Source organism: Monodelphis domestica, chromosome 4, assembly GCF_027887165.1.
Source record: "Monodelphis domestica isolate mMonDom1 chromosome 4, mMonDom1.pri, whole genome shotgun sequence".
NCBI lineage: Eukaryota > Metazoa > Chordata > Mammalia > Didelphimorphia > Didelphidae > Monodelphis > Monodelphis domestica.
In genome coordinates this window covers 393794073-393806292 of record NC_077230.1, presented here as the reverse complement: position 1 = coordinate 393806292, position 12220 = coordinate 393794073, and the positions used below count along the sequence as shown (strand labels likewise).

The 12220-nt window shown below is 47.5% G+C and overlaps 1 protein-coding gene across 3 annotated transcripts in view; it reads left to right on the top strand.

The window, feature by feature from the left end:
* The first annotated feature begins 1824 nt into the window (after positions 1-1824).
* Positions 1825-12220, top strand: part of FBLIM1 (filamin binding LIM protein 1) — a 46667-nt gene continuing 36271 nt past the window's right edge. The window contains exons 1-2 of one of the 3 annotated variants that reach the window (XM_056795732.1): positions 1825-2081; positions 8046-8169. The gene's annotated coding sequence lies outside the window, so the exon portion shown is untranslated. Of the gene's footprint in view, positions 2082-5225; positions 5405-8045; positions 8170-12220 lie in introns of those variants that run through there. The other 2 variants (XM_056795733.1, XM_056795734.1) reach the window with 2 other exon arrangements.

Below are 12220 nucleotides of genomic sequence, written 5' to 3'. Positions count from 1 at the left end.
TTTCTTAAGCATTTTGTGCCAGGCACTGAACTAAGTGCTTTGAGGAGACAACAACAAAATGAAGCAAACACCTCAGTCACCTTAAGAAACATCCCTTTCAGGGGTGTTCAGTAGATAGAGAGTAAGAATTTAGAGTCCTGGGTTCAAATCTGGCCTCATATACTTTTTAGCTATGTGATCCTGGGCAAGTCACTTTAGGACTGACTCTAAAAAACCCCTACCCTTCCATCTTAGAATGAATATTGTGTACTGCTTCCAATGCAGAAGAGCAGAGAGGGCTAGGCTGTGGGATTTAAGTGGCTTGCCCAGGGTCACACAGCAAGAAAATATCTGAGAACAGATTTGAACCCAGGACCTCCAGCTGTCTCTAGTCCAGGCTCTCAATCCACTGAACCACCTAGCTGCCCCTCTTAAGTATTGATTCTAATACAAAAGGTTGGGTTGCTGTTTTTTTTTTAAATCCCTTGTGCTAGGGGATTGTACACACATACAAATAAATAAATATTAAAAAGCGGGGGAAGGGATGAGAGAATGCTTAATGTGTATTTCCTAAGTAGTTTAGTAGAAGAATTCTCCTGGCATGCATGAAGGCTGGGTTCCCTTCCATGCCTTTTGATGGTAGACTGATATAATGGAAAGAACACTGGTTTTTGGAGTTTGGGGACATGGATTCCAATCTTACTTCTGACAATTACTAATTACCATGACCTTAGTGAGCACTTAACCTCTCTTGACCTCAGTTTCCTCATCTGTAAAATGAAGCATTTGGACCAGAGAGCCTCTGAGATCCCTGTGAGTTATGGACGTCTAGGGGAATCCAAAAAGGGCATCCCTTGAAAGGGGGAGCCATCTGGAATGACTCCCAAGCCTGGGGTGTTTTTTTTAGGGTATTGACCCATTTTGAGTATGTTTCTCTCATTAATGGGGTTGAAGGGGTCCCTCCCCCTCACGACCTCCCAGGCAGCAGATGGGGGGGGGGGCTGGGAGAGCATCTGGGGAGGGGGTTCCTGGGATGGGGAAGGGCAGCTTCACCAGTAGCTACAGCTGTGTGGTTTTAATCAGGGAGCACCAAGGCGGAAGTTACTGTTGACATCGGAATTGGACTCGAGTTTCTCTCTTAAGCTGCTTTGCTCAGGGCTCACCAGGCCTCTGGGGACTAGGTGTCCCTTGTCCCTTCCACTGGCCCCATCCAGGGTTAACCTGTGGCCCCTGGGGGCCTTCGGGAGACCTCTGCAGAGTAGTCTTCCTCTCCTCTCTCTTGAATGGAGCCCCCATTCTCTCTGTCTCTTTCGGGGCTGAGGAGGTCCAGGGAGCACGGAGCCCCCTCCCCAGGTGATTTCTGGGGATTAAATTAGGTGTGATGGCAGAGGGGAGGGATTCAGGGAGGTAGAAACCCCAGACGACCTGATTCCCAGCCTCGGCCTCAGCCTGCTGGCTCTCACCCAGGTCCCTTGCCCCGGGGGAAGGGAAGTCACACCTCCAGGCAGACAATGGGGACAGTGACTCTTGGGACAGTGTTCCGCTGGGAAGGGGGCCGGGCTGGGCCAGGCCTCCATCCTAGGGGAGAGGACAACGATCAGGGATGGGATTTCTCCCCCCTACCTGCCCCGGACCAAGAACAAACAGTCCCAATCTCAAGAGTGCGGCCAAGGAAAGGGCCAGGGCGAAGGAGCGAGGGGACAAAAGGAAAGCAGGGGAGGGGGCGAGCGTTGGGGCAAGGGGAGGGGGACGCCGAGCCCCAGGGGCAGGTAGAGGAGCAGTTTCCTGTCCGCGGTTCCCCCTAGAAAGCTTTCACCTTTTATGGTAAAGGGATTGCCGTGGGACCGGCTGGGAAAGAGGGAGGAAGAGAAAGAAGTGGGGGAGGGAGGGAAGGAGGGGAGGAGAAGAGGGAAGGAGGGAGGGAGGGGAGGGGAGGGGAGGGGAGGAGGAGAGGGAGGGAGGTTTGCAGACAGGGGGCTGGGAGAAAGGAAGGGACTGTGATGTCAGCGGGGAGGCTCGCTTACCTCCCTGACCCGGGCAGAAGGCACTGCGGGGCTGCCGGAGAGGGAGAGCGGGACTGACTGGCGGCGCCCGGAGCTCAGGTGAGTGGAACAATGGGGACTCCGCGGCGGAGGGGAAACAGTCCGGGGGATTCTGGGAGGCTGCGGGGCCACGGGTTCGAGCCCCAACTCCGCTCGGGATGGGGCGGGGAAGGGGCATGGGCTCTCCTCCCGCCCTGGGGGCGAACCCTCTGGAGAATAGAGGCGAACGAAGCTAGGGGAGCTGTCCCTAGTGGTGACCCGGTCCGGGGGAGACGTCGAGAGGGTAGGGAAGAGGGCTCACCCCGAGGGCAACACCAGTGCCCTGCTGACCTCAACTGCCCCAGCACCCCCAGCACCGGCGGGCGCCCTGCCCAGCTCCCTACAGATGGTAGAGGAATTAGCCCTGGCTCTAAGCAGAGATCCCCCCCCCCCAACCCAAGGATAACTAGGCTTGGAACTAAAAGAGCACTTAAAAGTCTTCTAGGCCAATCTTTTCACTTTAAAAACTAGAAAACTGAGGCACAGAGGGGTTTAGTTATTTGCTCAGCGAGGAATTCGAACTCAGGTCCTCCAACTATGAATCCAGAGTTCTCCCACTACACCAGTTCCAAACTTCTGTTTCTAAATCTGACTCTGGGACTCCTTGTTTGATTCCAATCCCTATACTCATGGAAGGAGGGAGGGGAAGATGGGTGATGGGAAGGACTGGGTACTTTAGGGGTGGGGGTCAAATCTTTCACAATCCCTTCGACCCCTTTGTTCCCTGGACAAGAACTCTGGGTGCTGCCCATTCCTGGGACACCTTGTCTGCCTCCTTGGTTGGGTTGAGAGGGAGTTTGTGGAAAGGCAGAAAGGCCCCCTGGCCACAGCTTAGGACCTGCCCCCAAGAAGCTAGGGGATAGATACCTTCCAGAGAGCTCCCTGGATTCCTTTCAGATGACAGAATTTTGACCTGGGTGCAATACCAGAGGTCAACAAGTACAAGCCCTTCATTCTACAGGTGAGATCCAGAGAAGACATGCTTAAGAGTCACAAAGCAGCAGATGGAGGACTTTCCCAAACCCAGGACTTTTTCCCCATCAGCAATCAGGGGTGGGGGTCCCCTCCCCCTCATTCCACCATCTCTGTTCCCACAAGGAGGGGAATAGTCAGTGAACATTGCCCAGCTGCTTGGGGCCTCCCATCCACTCCCGAGCTCTGCTTGCTGGAAGGAGAGGCTGGGAAAGGCTATTTTTGTGACTTCTAATTATCACAGAAGATTAAACCCCAGCCCATCCCCCTGCGGCAGGACTGAATATGTGCCCCTTCTGGAGCACTCCCTTACCACCCAACCTTTGCCATCCTCCCCCCAATGGCCAGCTTTGTGTGTGTTTATTTGATATCTTTTGTTTTCACATAACTTTCAGTTCCCAACAGAACTGTTCCTCCTCATAACAAAGAATTTAAAAAGAGGAGAAAGAAATGAATTTACCAAAATTTCCCCAAACATCAACTAAGTCTGATAACACATCTAATGTCCTCATTTCTGCAAAGGAACACTCCCATCCCTGGAAGTGATTAGATTAAGGTATTAATCACTTACTTGGTGCCAGATACTATGCTAATTATTCCATCATCTTTCCCCTTCTCAGCCCTTCCAGACTCTCATTTATAGAGTGGTCAGTTAACAAGCATTTCTATGGCATTTCTCCCATCATTCCCATTTTACAGAGAAGTAGACTGGAATCTGGGAGCTGAAGAGACTTATCTGGGGTGCCACAGCTAGGAATTGTAGAGGCAGTGGCACACTAGAAAGAGACCTGGATTTTGAATACTTACCATTAGTGGGAATCCAGGTAAATCCCTTTGCTTCTCTGAGCCTCAGTTCCCTTATCTGGAAAATGGGAATAATTTCATGCTTGAACTACCTCCCTCATAAGATATTTGTGAGAAAGCATTTTGTAATGAAATGGGGGTAAGTGCCAGAAGGGAAAACTTGAACTCAAGACATGTGACTGCCAGATGGAAAGGAGAGGCTTTTCCCAAGTTCTCAATCACTGTATGTACTCTGCTCCTTTTTTATTCTGCTAGGGATGATTGCTTGACTTGGTTCATGTCTGTATGTGTTTGTGTGTTGAGGCTCAGGATATGAAGGAAGCCCTAGTTCTAGGAAAAATAAAGGCAGGAACAGTGAAAGCTGAGGTGGGGGAGGGAATATGCATTTAAGGTGCTAAGCATTTTTAGAAACGCCTCTTTTAAAGGGAGACTTAGGGGATAGCTAGAGGGCTTAGTGGATAGAGCACCAGGTCTGGAGTTAGCAGTGCAGTACCTGAGTCCAAATCTAGTCTTAGATACTTCCTAGCTGTGTGACCCTGGGCAAGTCACTTAACCCCAATTGCCTAGACCTTGGCCTTCCGTCCTAGAGTTGTTACTAGGTCAGGAAGTAGGGGCTTAAAAAATGTTTTTAAAGGAGAGAGGCCTGATAGTTCTGGTTCCAATTTTTCCCAGCCCCATGCTCCAGTTTGGCCTCAGACCAAAATGCTGGTTAAGTCACTAAAAAATGTATCAAGCCACAGCTTTTCCGGGGTGAGGAAAGGGTAGGTCACCCCGATACTGTTTGACATTGATAAAACGATTGGCTAGGCCAGAGCCCCTCCAGACCTGCTAGATCCCCTGGGGATTTTGCCTCTTTGGGGGGCAGGGATGAGGGACCCAAAGCAGCCAGCTCCTGCCGGCCCCAGCTCCTCCTCACTCCTGGACTGAGGAGCCCTGAGGCTCAGGCTAGGGCTGGGTCCCAGCCGTCTCTCTCTTCCTTCCTCAGAGCAGGAAATGACTTTCCTTTTCTTTGTTCTTACTTTCTCCTTCCCCACCCCCCAGACTGGATATCCGCTTGGTCCATCGGAGGCAAAGCTGAAGGGGGATGCGAAGTGGCCCAGGTTGGGGCGGGGCGCGTCCCGATCCCCAGATTGGTGGGGAGTGACTAGCTCTATCCTCGGGAGAGCTCTGGCCCTTTAAGGGAGGGAGAGAAGAGGGTCTGACCACCCCCACCACCCCTCCTCCCCTCCCACAGACTTCTGGGGATGACCATCGAGGGAGGCTGGGTTCTCCCCCTCCCCGCCCCCCACCGCGGCCCCAAATGGGGTCAGGCCTCCAGCCCAGCGCAAGGGTCTTTGGGGTGGAATGGGATTTGAAAATTCCAAGCTCCTCGTTCCCATGGGGACTGACTTCCCCACCAGTAACCACAAGCAAGGCCGAGAGAAGGGGGAGGGCAAGAGCCCCGGAGTGCGTTTGCACAGCTGTCAGCATCTGGGCTGCAGGGCCAGATTCCTCTGCCCCAGGCTGCCGCTCCGTTTTTCTAAAGATCCAGGAAGAATGACTTTCCCAGAGAGGGGGTGGCTCTGTGAGTGAGTGAGCGGTGGGGGCGCTCCATTAGAATTGGGGGGGGGGGCTCTGGGCGTTGCTTTGGGGGGTGAAGGTAGGGTGACTGCTGAGAAGGAAAGCTTAAAGGAAAATTGTTAAGGAGTTTAGGTATTTCCCAGAACTGGAAAAAGGACCCTCAGAGATCAGCTAGAATTCTTTCCCCAAAAGTCAAACCCTTACTTTCCGCATGAGTAACCTAAGACAGAAGGGCAAGGACTAGGCAAATAGGGTTAAGTGACTTGCCCAGGGTCATACAAGTAGAAAGTCTCTGCAGACAAGTTTGAACCCAGGTCCTCACAACTCCAGACCTGATGCTCTATGCCACTTAGCTGCCCCATAACATCTTTTCAGAAAGAGAAGTTGAGGCTTAGAAAGGATCACACAGCTAAGAAGTAGTCGATTCTGAGATTTGAACCCAGGTCTTCTGACCCTTAATCTGGTGCCCTTTCCAACACCAGAAGGCTAACCATCTATTTGAGTGTCCTCAGTTCTCAGTGACAATAACAATTCTCTTGGGCTTGGCTATATAGCTTTCCCAGCAGGCACAGCCATATGAACACAGCATTCCTCAGACTTGAGACACTTGAGAATTTGGGGGCTCCTTATATCATCCAAAGGAAACATCGACTTAATTAAAGCACCCCATCACTGAATGTCACCAGAGAGGCACCTGGAATTCTAAGCTTAGATTATATCATCATAGATTTAGAGTAGGACAAGACTTTAGACTGAGTCTATCCCCCTCTGTCATTCTGGGGAAATTGAGGACCAGAGATGTTAAGTGATTTCTTTGCAGTAGCTGAGATTCCCAACTCCGAGTCTGAGACTGGTGTTCAAATCCCAGTTCGGAGAGCAAATTTGAGAAAATTATTAACAATCAGAACCTTAGCTTCTTCATAGGATTGTTGTAAGGAAAATATTCCCCATGCCTTAAAGAGATATAAGCATGGGAGCTAATAATGGAACTTCAGATAGGACAACCTGAACATTACATTTCTGGCCTTTTACCCAGGTCTAGAATTAAGGGTGTGCTGGCCATTGTTTAACAACCAGCTCCCCAGGGGAACAAATGTATACAAGGTGCACTTTTATGTTTCATCTGCATTATTAACATTTCCTCTATAACTTTCTTAAGTCTAGACAATCAAAAACAATCAATTAAGCCCTGATTTGTCACATTTGCTGATTTTTCAGGCATAAAATTCTCACATGGAAAATTTAACAGTCCATAAAATTGTGGACTGGTTCCTATATATCCCTTCCAAATAAAGGGCCCCCTTTTTCTGAAAGTTTAAGATTCCCTTCCACCCCAACTTCTCGAGGACTGGGGACCTCTCCAGACAGTCTGTGGTGGCCAGGATGATCCTTCGTGGATTTGCTTTTTATCACATCCAATGCCTGGTCCTTTCTTTGCCATTGCAGGGTAACACTGACCCCAGGTGTAGACCCACACCTAGTTCAGACCCTTCTGAGGCTCTGAGACATCTGCTGACCAGTACAGCCAAGCTGACTTCTTGTAGCTTTGTAAAAGTGCTGGTGCATAGTGAGGGCTTAATAAATGCTCATTTCCTTCCTTCCTTCCAAGGGTGGCAAGAATGTTGGAATGTTGGTCTTGAAGTCAAGAGAAAGACCTCTGTTAGCTGTGACTGGGGTGTGTGTGTGTGTAAAAGAAAGAGGGAGAGGGAAGAGAGAAAGAAAGGAAAAGGGAAAGAGAGACAGAGAGAAAGGAAGCAGGGAAAGACAAAATGGGGCAGAGGAAGAGAGAGAAAGACAGAAGGGAAAAGGAAAGGACAGAGAAAGAGAGACAGAGACAAAGGGAGAGGGAGAGGGAAATAGATAGACTATGGGCAAACCATTTATCTGAGACTTAAATTAACCTCCCTTATGAAACTGAGGTCACAATACTTGTGCTATTGATCTCATGTTGAGGTTGTAGCATCCATTCTTGGTAGGGAGCAGGTTCTGGAGCTGGAAAAGACCCCAGAGTCCATATTAGTCTCATCTTCTCATTTTAGAGATCAGGATGCTAAGAAGGTCTAAGGAAAGTTAAGTGACTTGCCCAAGGTCATACCACAGATGATTTGAACCTAGGTCCTGTGCCTCTAGGGCCAGTCATTGCTCCCTCCACTGGACCATGATGTCTTCCCTAGAAATATGAGTTGTTATCAAGTAACTTGATGGTGTAGAATAGAGTGAAAACAAAAGTGAAATGCATTGTGAATTCTCCCACACTTGAGATCAAGAGCTAGAAACCGTAGAATCATAGATCTAAATCTGACAAAGAGCTTATTGACCACCAGTCCAGTTCCCTCACTTTACAAGTGAGAAAATTATGGACCCAGAGAGGTTGTGACTTCGTGGGGTTACACAGATAATCTGAGAGGTGGGATCTGAATCCAGGTCCTTTAACTTGTCAGGGATGTTTTAGGGAATTTTTGTTTAGGAGGACTGGATAGTCTCTCAACTCCTATCAGCTCTTGTGTTCTGTGATTCCATTTGCAGAACTTTTATAATCCCTAGCCTTTGGGGTTCCTGGGACTGGACCAATGACTCTAGGTGGGGATGATTCTTGGGACACCCTCCTGGAGCCAGGTAAATCCAACATCTGCTCTGCCTCTCCCCTAGAATGTCTTCCTGAACCCCGATTTCCACTTCCAACTACTCCCAGACCAGTGGATTCTTCTCAGTAGAAGGAACGCCACTGACCAGGGAGTGTAAAGAGCTGAGTGGCTTGGCCCAAGAAAAGTAGGTAAGTGTGGGGTGGGGCTCTCTAGGGAGGGCTTGGGGGAAGCAGTCATTGGGTGTGTGAGTTGGGTTGTGTTGGGAGGTTGGGAAGGAGCCCTTCCTTCTCCCAGGATCAATCATTAATGTGGTGAACAGGGAGAGACTGCCCTTTGCACCATCCAGCAGAGCATGGAGAATGGGTAGGGCGCAAGGCTCCTGAGTTCTATTCCCATATCCTGGTCCCTGGAGGCCTTCCAGGAACCTCAGTTGGTCAGTTTGTAAAATGGAACTCCTGAACAAGGGTTCATTCCCAGGAATGGATGAAGGGAAGAAAATACAAGCAGAGGTATTTGAGAATACTTAGAAGGGGAATAAATACATCAAAAGAAATAATCATATTGTACCTATATCTCTTCCCCTTCCTTAAACCACTGAAGGCAACTGTGACCCACTAAAAGTATTGGAGATATAGAGATAAATATATTTTAAACCCTTACCTTCTGTCTTTGAGTCAATACTGTGTTTTGCTTCTAAGGCAGCAGAGTGGTAAGGGCTAGGCTATGGGGGTTAAGTGACTTGTCCAGGGTCACACAGTTAGGAAATGTCTGAGGCCAGATTTGAACCCAAGACCTCCTGTCATTTCTAGGCCTGGCTCTCTATCCTCTGAGCCACCTAATTGTCCCTTGGGGTTTAGAGTGAAGAAGATCTGACTTCATAGACTGCCTCTGACCTTAACTTAGCTGTTTTTGACCCTGGGGAAGTAAGATGTCACAGATAGTGATGACATTTTGGTCCTCTGAATACAAAGGACAACCATCACCTATCTTAGTCAACTCCCTAAGACTTATCTCTCTAGGCAGAGGTGATTTACAGTCCGCTCTGGGGAGTTCTCCCAGTGGCACTTTTTGGCTGTACAATGCCAAATTGAACCCCACCCTTTGAAAAATGATCAAAGTGATCACCCTGGTGCAAATATCAATAATACAGAAACAGGTCTTGATCAATGACATGTAAAACCCAGAGGAATGGCTCATCGGCTACAGGAGGGGGGTAGGAGGAGGGAAGGGAAAGAACATGATTCATGGAACCATGGGGAAAAAAAAAATCTAAATTAATTAAATAAATAAATGTCCCAAAACTTAAAAAAAAAATGATCACAGTTGATTTAGGGCTAAGAAGAATCTCAGAATATAGAATACCAGAGCTGGCAGAGACCTTAAAACTATAACTGAGAATGTTGTACCTGGGAAGAGTCTTAGAACACGAATGGCAGTGCCAGCAGGAGTTCTAAAGACCCTCTAGTCCAGGGGGTTTTCACCTAGACTTCTTGAAGAGATTTTAAAGGATCCTTGAATTTGGGCAAAATTTTACACCTTCGTTTCCACAAATTTCCTGGGTTTTGTACATTTTTTTTCCAGTTACTTGTAACAATTGTTTTCTGACATTTTAGGGTTCAGGCTTTCCCCCTGCCTCCAGGCTGTAAATAGTCTGATATAGGCTATATCAGTACTTTCATCCAATATATATTTCCATATGGCTCATGTCAGTCCACTAATTGAAAGCCAACATTTCCTTCAATTATGAACTGTAAAATAATGTTATTCTGAGCAAAAAATAGCTAGCCCCCCCTTTTTTAACCCTTACTTTCTGTCCTAGAAACAACTCTAAGACAGAAGGGTAGGGGCTAGACAAACAAGGTTAAAACTTGCCCAAAACCATACAGCTAGGAAGGATCCGAGGTGAAATTTGAACCCAGGTCCTACTGACTCTAGACCTGGAGCACTACCCATCATTATGTCACTTAGCCTTCCCCTATATCCCACTTATCTAGCCCTTTAAGGGTTGAGAAACACTTTATAATTATTATCTCATGTGAACTCCATAACAACCCTGGGAGATAGGTGCCATTATCGGTCCCACTTTACAGATGAGGAAATCAAGGGAGACAGAGGTTAAGTGACTTGCCAGGGTCACACAGTTAGTAAATGCCTGAGGCTGGATTTGAATTCCAGTCTAGCCCTCTATCTACTTTGCCAGCTAGCAGTCTCTAGGAAAGAGTCCATTGACTTTACCAGACTACCCCAAAAATAATCCAAGTCCTTAATTTTACAGATAAGGAAAGTGAGACCCAAGAGGGGAGATTGAATTTACAAAGGTCAGCACACTAGTCAAGGTCAGAGTTGGAGTTCAAACTCAGATTTTCTGATTTTAAATTCAGTATTTGTTTGTTAAACTATATTACATTTCCCCCAAGTTTTTTCAGAGGAGAAACTGTGCTAATCATTTCTAGCCTCAAGCACAATGCTGGGCACACAGCAAGGCACTTAATAACTGTTTATTTATTGAACTGCATGGCTCACACTCAAATCTAACCCTCTGTGGTTTACCCAGTGCTCAAGATTGTCAAAGCAACCCTGTAAAGCAGACAGTGCAAGCAGTATTCTCCCCATTTTATAGACAAGAAGACTAAGGCTCCAACAGGCAAAGTCCAGGGTTTCACAACCTTGCCTTAGGGGCAACACTTTGGAAGAGATGCTTCTGTCTTCTCAAGGGAGGAGCCCTTGAATCTATCCTGTATGGGTCTAAATTTGCACACGTGTGTGCCAGCATGTCTGAACTCATGTACGTAGCTTCTCGGCTTGAGCTCTCTTGAAGCAAATGTGACAAGGAAATCACTTTAAAAGATTGATATATATTAATTTAAGGTCGCCAAGGAATTCAGCTATGTAATTCCTAAATGAAAACTCAAGTCAGCAGTCAACCTTTTATAAAGTTTAATTACAAACAGGATGAAGAAAGGTATTAGAGATAGAGAGAGAGAGGGAGAGAGAGAGGGGAGAGAAGGGAATAGGGCTTAAATACCCCTTCTGTTTAGGCTGGGCCAAAAGGCCCAAGCCCTTAGATAGCTGGGGCAAAGAAAGGAGATCAGTCCCTATTACTCATGTGACCAAAATGGAGAAACAGTCTCAGGGGCCTCCACCTCCAGCTTCCTTCAGAGCAAGCTTCTCAGAGCACCTCTCCAACCACTCAGAGCCAAAACTCTCCAACCAACCCCCCCTAGTCCTCAGACCCCTCTCTCTTTAAGCAAACCATCCAAGTTCCCTCCCCTCAGTTCTCACATCTACCAATCACTGTCCATGTCTTCCCTGTGCCAATGGTGGCTCTAGCTTAACCCAGGACCGCCCAGAGGTCTGTGGCTTTGCACATGTCTGTTGAAGGTCATATTCTCAAATAATTAAATCTTGATCCTTTGCTACAGCCCTTCCTAAATCCTGTTACCCTGAGTAGGGTAGAGATTGGAATAATTAAATTTTGATCTATGCTGCAGCCCTTCCTAAATCCTGTTAGGACTGAGTAGGGTGGAGATTGTAATTTCCAAGACCTAGTTCTGTCATTCCAAGTATCTCTATTGTATCAATTCTAAAATCAATCATGACTCAAAGAACTTCCTGTTCTATGCTTAAGCATAGGTCAAAGCCCTTTCCATTGTTCAGCAAAAGGTTTCTGTCCTAAAGTAATCTTAAGAAGGGAGGAGGAGGAACCTCCCATGCCAATGGGGTTCACATTCCAATAGACTATCAGTAAGAAATTTTTCAAGTATGAAATTTCCCAATGGTGAAATTTCCAACATTTATAAGTCTAAGAAATTTTAAGGTTTACACAAGACAACTACCAGGCTGAGAACAGGAGAATTTAAATCAGCAGATTAGACAATGTTACAGAGAAGGTGCTGACAGGCGCTGGTGTAAGGAGCTTCCTCATCAGGAAGTTCCTTCTACAAGGGAAATCAAAGCACTAGCCCCATCTTCATCCTTCTCCTATTGAAATACAAAGCACTATGCTTAATTCTGGAGGTTGTTGTTATTTTTAATTTTTTTTAAACCCTTACCTTCCATCTTGGAATCAATACTGTGTATTGGCTCCAAGACAGAAGAGTGGGAAAGGCTAGGCAATGGGGTGAAGTGACTTGCCCAGGGTCACACAACTAGGAAGTGTCTGAGGTCAGATTTGAACCCAGGACCTCCCATCTCTAGGCCTGGCTCTCAATCCACTGAGCCACCCAACTGCCCCCTGTT